At 43.3% G+C, this 13,418-nt stretch overlaps 1 pseudogene; it reads left to right on the forward strand.

Moving 5' to 3' along the window:
- Window positions 1-2,846: 2,846 nt before the first annotated feature.
- The window catches only part of LOC123114949 (nucleolar GTP-binding protein 1-like), a 28,477-nt pseudogene continuing 17,905 nt past the window's right edge, over window positions 2,847-13,418 (forward strand).

Raw genomic sequence — 13,418 nt, forward strand, 5'->3', positions numbered from 1 at the left:
CCACTTGGAGGCAACATGGTGTGAAGCCCAGGAACTGGAGACAGGATGATCTCCATTCTCCATAATGGAAAGTCAGGAGCTATCCTATTTTATGCTATTTTAACTTAGAGAGGGTAACAGGTCCTAACTAGTACTCATGATCATCTGCTAAGAACAATTAACTAGTGTTGGTTATGACCAAGTCATCCAGGATGAGTTGTTTTATTATGATGATGAGTGATGTGCTAGAATGATGATTTGTTAGATGGCTATGATGATGATTTCTTATTATGATGATGATGTTGAATTGTTATATCATTATGATATAATAATCTCTAAATTGATAGTGTATCAAAACTTGCATAACGATGCATAAATACACTATAAAACAATAGAGAAATGCAGTACGGACGATAGTAGTAGCTTGGGTCCTAGGTGCGCTACGTAGCGACCTGAGTTAGTAGTAGCGCGTGAGCTTTAGCTGTAGCGTCGTACTAGTAGCGCGTCGAGCCATGCTACTGCTGTACCAAAACCCCACGATACTACTAGGTTTTCCCTAATAGTGTAAGTGAGAAAGCGTTCCCCAATGGTTAGCGACCGAATGAGAGCAGTTTCTTTTTATTTAGTTTACATTTCGAATATTATAAACATATAATGTATATTTTAAAAAATATTTTACTTAAACGTTCATCACACATTCTAAAAATGTTAATAGCGTAAAAAAATTGTTCGATCAATTCTTTATATTGTTTGAAATATCGAAAAACAATGTTCGTGACATTTGAAAAATGTTTAGGCGTTTAAAAAATGTTTTAATTTTTTTAAATGTTTAGAAATTGTAATAAATGTCTGCGTAATTTAAAGAACATTTATTTCTTAACATTTAGAAAATTATTTGAGACATTTAAAAAACGTCACGCACTTCAATAATGTCTTGGTGGCATTTAAAAAAGATCACACAATGTAAAACATGTTGCATAGTTTAAAAAATGTTCCGTACCACTCAAAAAATGTTCAACGTCAATTTTGAAGATGTTTAATATGCATTCAAAAAATGTATTCAAAACATGTATTAAAAAACTATACATCGTATATTTGAAAAATGTTCAACGTGTACCAAAAAAAGGTTTCACGTTTATAAAACAAATGTACAATGTGCATTGGGAAAAAGTAGACATGTATTTAAAATAAGAAGCTCAAAAAACTGAAAACCGTGAAGAAACACAGAAAATGGAAGAAAATAGACGAAATGAACGAAAAAGTGAATCAAAAATCGAAGGTATAGCCTCCCTTATTGGGCTGGTCCATTCACTATGTTGTAGTTGAGCCAATGCTACATCTTGCAGTAGGCGAGATATAACACTGACGAGGTGGGTTGTGCTAGATTCCAAAAAGAGTACCGCCTCCAGTGCCATGGGAAGGGGATAAATGGGCTGGATAATAACTGTTATATGGGCCGAGAGGATGGCCCATTCGTCTAGACATAAGAGCCTCGAAGAAAGTCATGCTAAACCCTCCTCTTTTCTCTTCTTCACTCTCTCTGTCGCAATGCAGAGATGGGCATAACCTCCACTTAGGGTGGGCATAAAACCTGACCAAACAAAAACTAGAACGAAACCGACACCGAATAAAACAATATTTTTGGTTTTTTATGAGTACATGCACATAAGAATTCGCTTTTCAATGCTACTAACTGACTTTTTTTTCGATCGGTATGATATTTAAACCGGTACGTGACCAAAAGCTGGCTTGATGAAACACCCATCTTCCTGGTAACCAGTCTTTCGTCTAATTGTCCGAGGAACACTTTTGTCTGAATTGGGCGCAATTTAAACCGATTAGTCGAAGTAGCCGAATACATTCTGGCCCAGAGTTTACAGCCCACTCTCAGCCCAGTTAGAGACACCGACTGACCTCACGCACGTCCCACACATAGAGAGATGCAGCAGCCTAGCATTCTCCATCCCTCCCGCTGCCACCGCCGCCTGACTACCTGAGCCGCCACCACATCTTTTCCTCCCGTCGCCGCCTCAAATCGTAAGTCGATGGACATTCCCATCCGCTCTATGCGTTCGTTCTCGCATGTTGACCATCTCGCATAGTTGTGCACCTACGATGATCCTCGCGGATGGTTGCGGTTCTAGGCTTGTACTGCTTGTGTAGATTTGTGGGCTAGCTCAACCTGTCCATGCTTATCCCTGGTTGAATCTCTCAAGAGTTTGTGAATAGAGCAATTATTAAATTTGTTTTGTGGAATGCATCTCCTATTTGACTGTAGGATTTGTAACAAGCGGCTCAATAAGGTTGGCTGATTTGATGTAGATAAGGTGTTGATTGATACTTTGAGTGGTTCAGGGCCTGGTTTAGTTCTCCTGGTGTGATGCAACTGATTATACTTGTGCTTAAACTATTTTTAACTCCCAACAAAGAAACAGGGTTTTGACTTGCTGGTATGTAGCTATATAGATGTTTTTCCTTTCATGTAAGATCGGTATGCATGTCTAAGGTCCAGAGTTTGTCTCTAGGTTGTGATGCCAACTATTTGTACTTAAATTTAACCATCAACAAAGAAACTGGTGTGAGCCTTTTCTCTAATATTTTTAAATCAAAGTCTTCCTTGTGTGTAACAAGGATGCACTGATAATGCTGGGCATGAATCTATAGTGTTCACATGATTACACGTTGATAGTATTTTTTTGTAGTGATTGCTAGTTTTCTCCCTGTCTTTTTTTCTTGAAATTGTGCTTTCTTGCATTTGCTTGCACCTGTTTTTTTGCATTAGTTCTTTCACCTGTTTATCTGTATTGGATTGATATGACATATGTTTGTATTATAAGAATAAGTAGCCAATATTTACATCCGGCAAGATGGTGCAGTATAATTTCAAGAAAATCACGGTTGTCCCTCCTGGGAAGGACTTCATCGACATAATGTTGTCCCGCATATAGAGGCAAACGCCAACTGTTGTCCACAAGGGCTATGCTATCAACCGCATTTGCCAGTTCTATATGCGCAAGGTTCGCTATACTCAGCAGAACTTCTATGAAAAGTTGTCCACCATCATTGAGGAGTTCCCCCGACTGGATGACATCCACCCTTTCTATGTCAATCTCCTTCATGTGTTGTACAACATGGATCACTACAAACTTGCCATGGGTCAGATCAATACGACTCGAAATATCATTGGAAAGATTTCCATGGATTATCTGAGGCTGCTCAAGTATGGAGACACCTTGTACCGGTACAAGTGCCTTAAGGTAGCTGCATTAGGTCGCATGTGTACTGTTCTAAAGTGTATCAGTCCTAGTTTGACATACCTGGAGCAGATCAGGCGGCACATGGCTAGGCTTCCATCAATTGACCCAAACACCCGTACTATCTTGATTTGTGGCTATCTGTGACGCCCGGGTAATTAAGCTACAGTGAATCTCTGCTAATGATAGCACGTCACCTTTGTTACTGTTGCTAATCTCGTGTTAGATCAAAACTGATTCAAAATCCAAATTCAAAAACAAGTCAAACAATTAAAGTTTTCAAAAGTCAAAACTAAAATGTTCTTATTGTGACAAATAATTCAGAAGAGATATTGGTGGAGAAACCAAGACTTTATAAAATGGTTAAATGCACTAAACTAATTAAATCAATAGCTAAAACATCTAATTAAATGCCTTTTATAAACTATAAAATATTTAAACATTTTATTTAGGGGCCAAACTTTTTAAGGCGGTGAGTTATTTAGAGACATTAATTTAGGAACTATTCTCCTATTTTAAAAAACTAAAGAAACTACAAGTAAAAAAAAGAAAAAGATAAATAACAAAAAGTAAAACTAAAACAAACAAAAAAGAAGAAGAAGAAAAAGACCAAACCCTCCCCTGGGGCCAACCGGCCCAGTTGGCCACTGGGCTAGCCAGGCCGGCCCACCTACTGGCCTACTTAGGCCCCCCTCCCACTGAACCCTAATCTCACCCCCACTCCCCCACGATCCCCTTGTCCCCCTCACCCGCCGCCACCACACAAGGAAAACCCTATGCGCCGCTCACTGCGTCAAATTGTCGACAGAACGCACAGGCATACCCCCGCATCGCTTTCAATGGGCTGGCCCATTATAGGAGATCTAGCCAGCCGGTTTTGGGATCCTTCTAGAAGGTTACCTGAACCGTTTTTTCTTTTTGACCGGTTTTCCTGTTTCTTCTTTGGTTTTTTCGTTTTTCGTTTTTCTTTTTTTCGTTTTTCTGTTTCTTTTTCTTCTTTCTATTTCTTCTTTCTTTTTCTTTTTTGTGTTTTCTGTCTGTTTTGTCGTTTCTTTTGAAAATTGTTCGGAATATTCAAAATTTGTTCGTTTCAAAACTTATAAAATTCCCAAAAAAATGTTCATGTTTTATTTTTTTCCATAAATTCAAAAAATGCTCGCATTTTTCAAAAATTGTTCGGGCATTTCAGAAAATGGTGTTGTTTTACAAAAATTGTTTGGAATGTTTTCTACAATTTTTTTAATTCCCCATTTTCCAAAATTGTTCACAAATTCCAAAATTTGTTCATGTTTTCATTTTTTCAGGAGTTTCAACAAATGTTCCAGTTAAAAAATTGTTCACAAATTTCTATAAAATAGTGTTAGCAAATTTTGTTCAGGAATTTCAAAATATGTTCACGTTTCCAAATTTTGTTTTGAAATTTGAAAAATAATCTCTTTCAAAAAATTGTTGAAGATTTTCAAAAAAATGTTTTTATTTTGATAAAATGTTATAGTTTTTAAAATTTTGTTCACAAATTTTGGAAAGTGTTTGCGTTTCACAGAACATTCCATTTTTTGGAAAAAAATTGCTTCCGAAATTTCTAAACTGATTCGTATCTGCGCAAAATGTTTGGTTCTTTAGGATCGATGCTAGTCTTTTAAACAGCTACACCTGCTAGGTTAGTTGGTAGGTACTCGGCACTTATAGTTGTGGGTCATGTGTTCGAATCCCGGCAACAGCCTATATATATTTTAGCCTCAGTGCGCTTTCAATTTCGGTTTGCTCTCTTCATGGGCTGGCACAGTCGAAGCCACGCCTGGGCGAAACGGCAGCAACTTGACGCAGAGAGCATCACATAGGAGGTCTCACCACACAACACACACGCACGCATGCATTGTGCCGGGGAGAGGAGCTCTCCGCACCCGATCCCCACGCCTGCATCACTACTCGACGCTGTCGCTGGAGCTACGACGACACCGCCCGGAATGCCGCCTCACCGTCCTCCTCCTCGACCCCTCGCTAGAGCTGCCCCACCGGACTCCATCATCGACGTCGTCTCCGTCAACGAGGCCATCCCCGCACCCGATCCCCATGCCTGCATCACTACTTGACACTGTCGCCGGAGCTACGACGACACCGCTCGGAATGCCGCCTCACCGTCCTCCTCCTCGACCCCTCGCTGGAGCTGCCCCACCGGACTCCATCATCGACGTCGTCTCCGTCAACGAGGCCGTCCCCGTCTTCCTCCCCACACCCCGCTGCCCTGAACCCTACATCCCCATTGTGAGCTCTCCATGATTTCCCCTTTGTTTGCCCGTCAGTTTCATGCCGTACCACCGAAGACCACAAGCACCAAGCTCCGGCTCGACCCTGCTGCCCCCCCTACTCACGCTCGCTCGCGCCCTCACGTGCCCACGGCCGCTGCCGCCCGTGAACACTCCGGCCACTGGCCCACCGCTGCGCCCGCATCCCCCTGGCTGAGCCACCCCACCACAGCCACTTCCCTCTCCATGTCTCGCTCCGGCCTAGCCTTCCCTCTCCGTGCGCCGCTCCGGCCATCCCCGCCACCTCTGCACATCGCCCTCAACCACCACCGCGGCTGCCCTGGCCACTGACCTCGCCGCGGCCATGGCCCCCTCGCTGGCCGGCCCCGTGACCGCCGGCACCTGCAGCACCCAGTCGGGTGCTCGGCGCCCGCCCACCCGGGGCTCTGCCCCGTTTCGCCAGCGCCCGAATCCACTAAGCCCCCTTGGGCCTATGACAGGGGGGCCCCATGCCCAGAATGTTTTTATATAAAAAAGAATTAAATATAATAAATATAATTAAAACATTAATTAATTAATAATTAAAGAATTAGTTAACTTAATTAATCATAATTAGATTAATCTAATCACTAATTAACCTAATTAACTGCTTGTTAATTAATCAGTCAATGACATGCGGGACCCACACGTCAGTTTGACCCAGTCAACGTCCTATTGACTGCTGACGTCATGCTGATGTCATGACGACATCATCATACACTATTCCGGATAATGTTGATTTAAAATAATTAAGAAAATTCTAAAAATGCTTAAATCTTTTAAAAATAATATAAAATAAACCGTAGCTCGGATGGAAAAACTTTGTACATGAAAGTTGCTCAGAACGATGAGACGAATCTAGATACGCAGCCCGTTCGTCCGCCACGCATCGCTAGCATAGGGAACCCACAACTTTCCTCCTCCGGTTCATCTGTTCGAAAACGCGAAACACCGGGGATACTTTCCCGGATGTTTCCCCCTTTCACCGGTATCACCTACTACTGCGTTAGGGCACACCTAACATCGCTCATTGTCTTGTCAAGCATCGTCATGGTTATGTTTGCATTGTATTTACTGTTTCTTCCCCCTCTTCTCTCCGGTAGACTACGAGACCGATGCCGCTGCTACCCAGTATGACAATGGAGTTGACGACCCCTCCTTCTTGCCAGAGCAACCAGGCAAGCCCCCCCCCCTTGATCACCAGATATCGCCTATTCTTCTCTATACTGCTTGCATTAGAGTACTGTAGCATGTTACTGTTCGGTTACTCCTATTCTGTTGCATAGCCTATCATTGTTGCTACAGTCATTGATACCTTGACCGCAATCCTAAATGCTTAGTATAGGATGCTAGTATATCATCATTGGCCCAACATTCTTGTCAGTCTGCCATGCTATACTATCGGGTAGTGATCACTCGGGAGGTGATCACGGGTATATACTATACATACATACTATACAGATGGTGACTAAAGTCGGGTCAGCTCGTTGAGTACCCGCAAGTGATTCCGATGTGGGGGCTAGAAGGACAGGTGGCTCCATCCCGGTAGAGGTGGGCCTGGGTTCCCGACGGCCCCCGACTGTTACTATGTGACGGAGCGACAGGGCAGGTTGAGACCACCTAGGCGAGAGGTGGGCCTGGCCCTGGTCGGCGTTCACGGTTGCTTCATAATAACACGCTTAACGAGATCTTGGTATTTGATCTGAGTCTGGCCACTGGCCTATACACACTAACCAACTACACGGGAAGGATATGGGCACTCGACGTCGTGGTATCAGCCGAAGCCATCGTGACATCAGCGACTGAGCGGCGCGCGCCGGGTTGGACTGGGTTAACGCAACTTCCTTTGTAATGGAGGTTGCTAGGTCTGCTCACCGGCCGCGTACCCAACGTGCAGGTGTGCAATGGGCGATGGGCCCAGACCCCTGCGCGCATAGGATTTAGACCGGCGTGCTGACCTCTCTGTTGTGCCTAGGTGGGGCTGCGATGTGTTGATCTTCCGAGGCCGGGCATGACCCAGGAAAGTGCGTCTGGACAAATGGTATCGAGCGTGTTGGGTTATGTGGTGCACCCCTGTAGGGAAGTTTATCTATTCGAATAGCCGTGTCCCTCGGTAAAAGGACGACCCGGAGTTGTACCTTGACCTTATGACAACTAGAACCAGATACTTAATAAAACACACCCAGACAAGTTCCACAAATAACCCGGTGATCGCTTTTCCATAGGGCGACGAGGGGAGGATTGCCAGGTAGGATTATGCTATGCGATGCTACTTGGAGGACTTCAATCTACTCTCTTCTACATGCTGTAAGACGGAGGCTGCCAGAAGCGTAGTCTTCGATAGGACTAGCTATCCCCCTCTTATTCTGGCATTCTACAGTTCAGTCCACCGATATTGCCTCTTTACACATATACCCATGCATATCTAGTGTAGCTCCTTGCTTGCGAGTACTTTGGATGAGTACTCACGGTTGCTTTGCTCCCTCTTTTCCCTCATTTTCCTCTTCTTCTCGGATGCCGCAACCAGATGTTGGAGCCCAGGAGCCAGACGCCACCGTCGACGACGACTACTACACTGGAGGTGCCTACTACTACGTGCAGGCCGCTGGCAATGACCAGGAGTAGTTTAGGAGGATCCCAGGCAGGAGGCATGCGCCTCTTTCGATCTGTATTCCAGTTTGTGCTAGCCTTCTTAAGGCAAACTTGTTTAACTTATGTCTGTACTCAGATATTGTTGCTTCCGCTGACTCGTCTATGATCGAGCACTTGTATTCGAGCCCTCGAGGCCCCTGGCTTGTATTATGATGCTTATATGACTTATTTTATTTGTAGAGTTGTGTTGTGATATCTTCCCATGAGTCCCTGATCTTAATCGTACATGTTTGCGTGTATGATTAGTGTACGATTGAATCGGGGGCGTCACAAGTTGGTATCAGAGCCAACTGCCTGTAGGAATCCCCTTTCCAACTCCTAGGCCGAAGTCGAGTCTAGATATTACAAAACTATTTTACTAACATGGCTGTGCACCCCATGGGCCCACGTCGCCATTGGGTGGTAGTAGGATCTTTTATTCCTCGACCTTTACTTTGGGACTCTGAACTCTGTTCCATTCAGGTTAAATGATTTTGCTAAAATCTAACTTTAGGTTCTCGAAAATACTTCCTCCCGGAGAGCCCCTTCATGCCAGATGATCGCCTCCTGCACCAAAAAATTCTGAAGACACTCTCTGATGCTTTCCCGAGAACCTTGTGCCCTTGGCCATTGCGATCCCTACAACCGATAAATCTTTATGGAGAACTACATACACTTGTCGTCCATAGCTTCACTTCCTGTTGTTCTTGTTATTACAAGATACCCTGAAATACTTCGGATATTCCGAGAATACTTTGTGCCTATTGCCTTGCAGTTAGTAGCAACATAAATACCCCTACGGATAATTCCTTGCACTTGTCGAGTATCCGCTCATCCCTACCCGTTCATGTGTTTCACATAAGTCCTCGAAATACCATTCGATTTTCTGAAAATCCTCAGCAGCTGATTGCTCTTGATTTCCTTGCCTTCCTACATTATGGTTAATTCCATACTTCGAGTAATCTCCATTGACATCCTCTGTCACTATCATTTCGGGTCACTTGATTCGATATGTTGCGAATGCTCGCAATCCTCAATGAGATCCTAGAATTCATCCTTCCGGCTCAGACGTCATTTTGAACATGAGCTGGTCCTCGACCAATCAAGTTGTCGTCGAATGTACCACTAAGTCTATTCAACTTATCCATCCTTAATCAGAGTTTTTGCCTCTGAGCCCTTGATTTGGAAATTATGATTCTTTACCTTTGAGCTTTGAGTTAGTCAGTTGTTTCTATAATCTAAGGCCCTCGCCTTGATTCTTCCTCTGATTGTGTGTCGATGCTCACATCAGCTCTGTTGTGGACCGTCAGATCCTTTGTTTGATTTTATCCGACACCGTCCTTCGTATTCATTAACCTTGTGAGCTTTTCCTCAGATACATAATGCCTTTGGTAAATTGTATCCCCTGCTTTTGTCAACCATGCTCTGCTCCCGAGCTTGAGTTACTTACTCCGAAGTTGTGGTATATTTTCCCAAGATACCCCTAAGGGTTGAACCTATGCCTTCCTAGATCTAGGTAAACCCGAGAGCTATCACGAGTCATACTCTTCTGGTGTTTTGCTAGATAAAATTTAAACATTACAACTTCTTTGAAAAATGAGAAGTGAATGGAAGATTATGCATTGACGAAGTGGGAGTCGACCTTGAACCTTTGTGTTCATGCCCATGGACACGGTGTAGATCCTATCATGGAAGCTTCTTGTAATAATAACTATTTCCTTGAAAATATCATCTGGATCTGTGAATTGATCCTTTGTAATCATGGTTTCGACCATAATTTCTTCCTTTGATTCCATTTCTCAGATAAGTAAAATCGCTTGTCTTCTATAGATCAATACACCCCACTTCAACCTTTAATTTGATATGCCCTCGAGTATTATCTCCCTGGTATCTCGAGGATATCATGCCATTGCACTACATCTTATGAATTTGTGTCGGAGTAATACCTTTCCCTATCATAGTCACTCCATGAGTTTTGGGTTGTCGTCAACGAGAACACCGAATAGTGAATCGAGTTCGCACTGCGATTCGACAACTATTAGTAATCTTCATTGCTTACGAGTTTAATACTCCATCATGTCATTCCTAGCCTTATCGGCTACATCATTATCGTGCTAAATTTAACTGTGCTATCTGGTTCTTCCCGGAGCACAAATTTCGACGGTGGGCTAACCTTACGTCGATCTTCCTCGTAATATCATTTCTCCTTGAACAACAAAATTGATTTCGCGTTTGTGCCGTACCCATGGTTCCAATAACCTTTCGCTTCATCATTCCTTTAACTTGATGTCATCGCCGATCGATTGCATCTTCATGGAGACTCTCGACAAAATTTGTTGTGATCATCGTCAACATTTTAACTCCTTCCAGGATACCAATCGAATTCATGATGAGAAATACCATCCTTGCCCTCGATGAATTGTGTTGTCATCGACCACTTTATTGCCTTCCCTCAAACACAAACTTGTTCGTGTTACCTTCTTTTATGTCAAGAATGTTGTGAGAATTTCACGACCTCTTAAGAATTCTTGGTATAGTAATACTTCTTGCCATCTCCGCTCATTCCTGGGTCCCCGTGTTGATTTTAACCGGGATACCAACACGTGAACCGTGCTGCTTGGATTCTGTACTTCTAGCAACCCTATTGCTTTGAAGTTAATGGTCGATAGTTTCACTCTAAGTCTATTGCTTATTGAATCATCATTCAAACATTGATCGTGCTTCCAGATTTCCGGGTGCCCCCTTCTATCATTGTTAAATTGTGTATGTTTTCCTCAAGCATACATCATTATATCATTTGATCTGACAAATGTTATCTCCTTGTTCACATAAGTGTGGAAATCCATCTTTTGGGAATCTCAATGAATTGTCGCTGAGTCCATCAGCCACCTCCTAACCCTCTCCTTGATTTAATGATGAACTCTTGTTTCAGAACTTGCTTCCATGGTACATTTCCCGAGAACCTTACGGTGTCTTCTCATCAATCTGTGTCACGCCTTTTTCTTCTCAGGCATCCTGAGTCTGAGGTATCCTGACCCCAACCAGATTTGAACCTCGGTTAGATATGATGGTTGGAACATATGTCCAAGAGTTACATCATTGGTCTTTATATGACCCGGTAAGGTGATGTCATCCTAGCACACCTGACCGGAGGACCTAGTGTTACAGTTTCCTTTTTAACAAGGTTAACCATCTTTCCATGAGGAAATTGAATGCCTTGTTTAATAAGTTTGTCCTGATGGATCCTTTGTGTATCCAAAGTCCGAACTTTGCTTGAAGACCATGTCAATGCTATCTCGAAGCATGTATGTGGTACTCCGATTTTCAATAAGAACATCTGAAGCACAATGCTAAATTTTCTTTATGAAATTATCCAAACACTGTTGTATGGGTAATTTCATGAAATTTCTTCCCCCTTTCCTAAAGGGTTTTCTACGTTATATCCTGTCATGGATTCATGCTCTGCCTGTCCTTGGGAAGGATATACCCCTGAAATATGTGTTTAAACACATTTTCCTTTCCATTGTTCTATTTAATATGATGATCACCTTTTCCTTTCCATTGTCTTGTTTAACCTTTCTCGTGGTTTATATGATCTAAGTAGTAATGATTCGCCGCTTATGTAAACACCCTGTTGTACAACCTTGTCAGTAAGACCGTGTTACTATTGTTGATGACATTCGGTAACCACCGATGGATGAGAACTTTGCCTATTGGTCCGCCTCGTTCAGCGAGCAGGAGAATGGTTCTCTTCGTCCCTCGCCCTTGGTACTGATGTTGTTACCGACATAACTGGCAAACTATCCTCTGACATGCCTTGCTTATGCAAGACTTCACCACCCTTCCTACTTTTAACCCCCATGGTGGGCCCATAACCCACAGTTCCACAGGATCGAAACCTGACTCTCCTGTACACCCCCTGTTTCCATAGTTATTCCTCGCGCGTGACCTTGTATGTAAGTCATGAGCCACCTTCCTAGTGATCTATTCTTGTATCAGACGTAATACTTATTCCCATTGCTCTGAACCCCTTTCACATTTCGTATCACGCAACGAACGATTGCCTATGCACTCGAGACTTCTACTTTACACCTTCTTACTTTGCTCTCGATAATTTCTTAAGTTTCAATTCGAGAGTTACTTTTCACCACCTTCCCTAAGGTTATCTACCGGATAAGCAACCATGCAGAGTTCTGTTCTTTCGAGTTACCCCTTATCATTTTACGTAAGTACGATGGAGTTCCCAAAGAAAGGATGACAACTTTGTCTCGACGCACCGAAGTAGAGGAATGGAGGGATAAACATCATGGAGCAAACTCTTTGAGAAGAGCAACCAGGATTGAGAATGCTGGTTAGAATTTCGTAACAAAATCCCTTCCCCCTCACTTCCCCTCTTAAATCTCGGGACGAGATTTCTTGTAGTGGAGGAGAATTGTGACGCCCGGGTAATTAAGCTACAGTGAACCTCTGCTAATGATACCACGTCACCTCCGTTACTGTTGCTAATCTCGTGTTAGATCAAAACAGATTCAAAATCCAAATACAAAAACAAGTCAAACAATTAAAGTTTCCAAAAGTCAAAACTAAAATGTTCTTATTGTGACAAATAATTCAGAAGAGATATTGGTGGAGAAACGAAGACTTTATAAAATGGTTAAATGCACTAAACTAATTAAATCAGTAGCTAAAACATCTAATTAAATGCCTTTTATAAACTATAAAATATTTAAACATTTTATTTAGGGGCCAAACTTTTTAAGGCAGTGAGTTATTTAGAGACATTAATTTAGGAAGTATTGTCCTATTTTACAAAACTAAAGAAACTACAAGTAAAAAAAGAAAAAGAAAAATAACAAAAGGTAAAACTAAAACAAACAAAAAAGAAGAACAAGAAAAAGACCAAACCCTCCCCCGGGGCCAACCGGCCCAGCTGGCCACTTGGCTAGCCAGGCCGGCCCACCTACTGGCCTACTTAGGCCCCCTTCCCACCGAACCCTAATCTCACCCCCACTCCGCCACGATCCCCTTATCCCCCTCACCCGCCGCCACCACACAACAAACACGCACGCACGCATTGTGCCGGGGAGAGGAGCTCCCCGCACCCGATCCCCTCGCCTGCATCACTACTCGATGTTGTCGCCGGAGCTACGACGACATCGCCCGGAATGCCGCCTCATCGTCCTCCTCGTCGACCCCTCGCTGGAGCTGCCCCACCGGACTCCATCATCGACGTCGTCTCCTTCAACGAGGCCGTCCCCGTCTTCCTCCC

Source organism: Triticum aestivum, chromosome 5B (genome assembly GCF_018294505.1).
Source record: "Triticum aestivum cultivar Chinese Spring chromosome 5B, IWGSC CS RefSeq v2.1, whole genome shotgun sequence".
NCBI lineage: Eukaryota > Viridiplantae > Streptophyta > Magnoliopsida > Poales > Poaceae > Triticum > Triticum aestivum.